A 3,392-nucleotide genomic window follows, 5' to 3' on the forward strand; every position below is an offset into this window, starting at 1 on the left:
ATGACAAGAAAGACAGCGTGAGAGCGGGAACACGTAAAAGATAAGAGCATGTGAGAGAAAACTGGAAATAAAGAGCCAGAAGAGAAAAAAAGCTACACACACACACACACACACGTTCACACTTAATTTAGCTCAGTCCCTTCCTGTTTAAATAGCAACTGTGTCCATTAAAATTACAATGCAAGCACTCCACTTGTCCACCTCAGGGGTTCAGAGGGTGCCACATAATAGTACATTACCAGAGCAAGGTCATGGTCTCCTCACGACCCCTCAGCGCTGCGCACACACAATGGAGGAATGTTGGAGTCACACTATGGCCGGCCGCTTTCTTAATGAACATGTCAGCCACAGAGCATGTGGCATATTCAAATGCGTATACTTCACTGTGATGGTGTTGGGGAGCCCTGCCTCGGACTGTTGGGTCATCTTTCTTCCCATTAGCAGCAACAGCAAGAGGCTAGTGCAGAAGAGTGCACTCCTTTAACATGGAAATCCACTAATGAGGAGCAGCAAGTGTCCAAGAGCATGCTACTCAGATTTAGCTCTAGTCACGCTAGCAGATGGTAAGGAACAGTTTGTTATCAGTTAAGCTACTGAAGTTCATATGCATGCACCACTCACCCCTGAAACCAATCAAAGAGTAATGAAGGAGCTGATATTAGTGTACATAAAAGGGAACGAGCTAACAAGGATACAGAGGAGCTGAATTCTTATGGGAATACAAAACCAGAACATCAATGACAGTAATTGGTGACCGGGGGATTTCAAATGTGTATTGACAAATACTGTCACGTTACAAGAAGAACACGAAGATCCACAAGAAGTACCACTAATGATGTAAAAAGAATGTTCTAAAACCATTGATAGGAATCGGGTCTAAATGCAATGCCTTGCCTATTAGTGTAGCTGCTCCAAAACCCTCTTTTCTGGTCAGATAAAAGCATGCTTCAACTGATGTTTGTTTAGTGTTCCATTGCTATTTATTTGTAACTTCAAACACTGTGAAAAACTGGAATTAAATATTTAATACATTTTAACATCCCCATATCGCACTTAAGCATAAACAGAAAGGAGGAATCCACAGTAAAAACAGAAAAACAGCCTCTTTATGTGTCTCTTTATGGATGATAACAAATTAAAACTTTAGTTTGGGAGCAAAAGACTGGAATTCAATTCAGATTATGAGTCTGATTTCAATCTATTTGGATTCGTTGTAAGCAATGACAAAAACAAAGTCTTACACTAGATATTTACTTTCACTACTGATTATGAGTTCAAATACTGAGATATTTTGCATCTCATGGGACTTTTTAGCCCAAAATTTTTACTATGTACAGTATCTCGATATTTAGCATAGCATATTAGCATCTCAGCATCTCACTCAGTTTGTAGCTGATTTATTGCAAGTGCAAAAATGGACTTTCATATCATTCAATTCTATCATTAGTTCTGGTGTGCAGGAAATAGCATACGGTTAATAACAACTGCCTCATTTAAATATCTCTAATTACACACATTTGCTTAACCTACTAAACAAATGACATAATACATCACATAATCACACAAACATGATTATTCTCTTCATTGTGTTTACCTATCTCTCTGTCTCTCCCTAACACACACACACACACACACACACAGACACACATAATGACACTATTGCGGTCAATATCCAGTTGAGCTTCCTCTCCCTTCCCTCCCCTGCTCTTCTCTCTCTCTCCATCAGCCCCTTATTCCTCCTCCCTCCTGTGCTAGTTTGTAATGAAGGGAAGATGTTAACATAAATAGACGCTGTATGGACAAGGGGAGCTACGGGGGACAAGAGGAGACATTTGCGCGTGGCACAGTCTGTCCCCGGCACAAACCCCGGGGATCCATCTCAGTGTTGCGCACACAAGGACATGCTGATTTCCTTAGCAGGCCAGAACTGTACGATTACTAAGAAGAACCCCGCTGTAATGTGAGGGGGACAAATGACCGATAATGACTTCAGTCATCCTCGTGCCTGCCCACTCGTCTCGTCCCCCTGGCTACTGTCCGCCTCTCCTCTCTGCCCTCGACTCCGCAGCCTGACAAGAGCACAGGGAGGTCAGAACTCACGCCTATCAGAGGGACTGTGAAGTCTGTCCTGGTATCTAGTACGGCATATTCTAGCATCCTCCTGCTGCTATTTCTTGTCTGTGGCACCTCCAGGTTTCCCGGCTTCTCTGTTCTCTATCTCTCTCTCTCACACACACACACACACACGCTCCTCATTCTCTCCATCAGTGCCTTTGTTCCTGTGTGTGTACACCTTGCCAAATGCACTTCTTTGAGAGCCCCCAGGGACTCATTAGGCAGCATGACAGACACAGACTTGCTCACACACAAACACTTTCTATCTCTATCTCTCCCTCACACACACACAGATGTACACACACACAGAGATGTGCACACACACACACATACACACACACAGACACACACATAAACAGAGATGTACACACACACACGCGCACACACACACACACACAAACAGAGATATACACACACACACACCACTAGATTAAGATGTCTGTTATAGCCATTAGGCAAGCTGTTGCAGATGGGTCTGACCAAAGCCAAAAATACAGACTGGCACATAGAACAATATTATGGGCATGTGCAGGCACACACGCACATCTGTTAAGAACCGCACACTGACATACAAATACATTCAGATCCGCACACTACACACACACACACAGTCTAAAATCAGGCATCTCTAATCATGACGAGGCACAAGTGAGACAACAAATGCAGTCTGCTTTCATTTGAGATCTTTATTAAGTCATATTTTTTTCTCAAACAGTAACCCATGGGACACACATCCACAATCAGGCCGGAAAATGTCCATTCTTACACATACTCACACACACACACACACACACACACACACACACACACACACACACACACACACACACACACACACACACACACACACACACACACACACTAACAGGATGAGATGCTATATATATGAGCTTCCAAGTACGACCTGCGGAAACGAAACATGAAAAACATGACGTCTTTACACAGTAAATCCTTAACACAAACATAACATTACACTATTCCTACTCTCTGTTTATAAAGCATCTATTAATGCTACACGATGTGCTATACACTGTCAATAAGAATGCAATGAAATGTCCTTTGAGTCCATGCCAATGTCAGTTTGTGTCACTGTCAGGTAATACTGCATTGTCAACATTCACAGCGTCCATCACAATGTCCTAATCACCTTCATTAAAACATTTTGTAGCACCAGAGGATTTATAAATGGTCTCTTACTATAAGCTTATTAAACAACATGCTGCTAACACAGAACGCCAGCCTGTCACCACTCTGTTGGCCCATCTCCATTCATATCA

This window comes from Sardina pilchardus, chromosome 3 (genome assembly GCF_963854185.1).
Source record: "Sardina pilchardus chromosome 3, fSarPil1.1, whole genome shotgun sequence".
In the NCBI taxonomy this organism is placed as follows: domain Eukaryota; kingdom Metazoa; phylum Chordata; class Actinopteri; order Clupeiformes; family Clupeidae; genus Sardina; species Sardina pilchardus.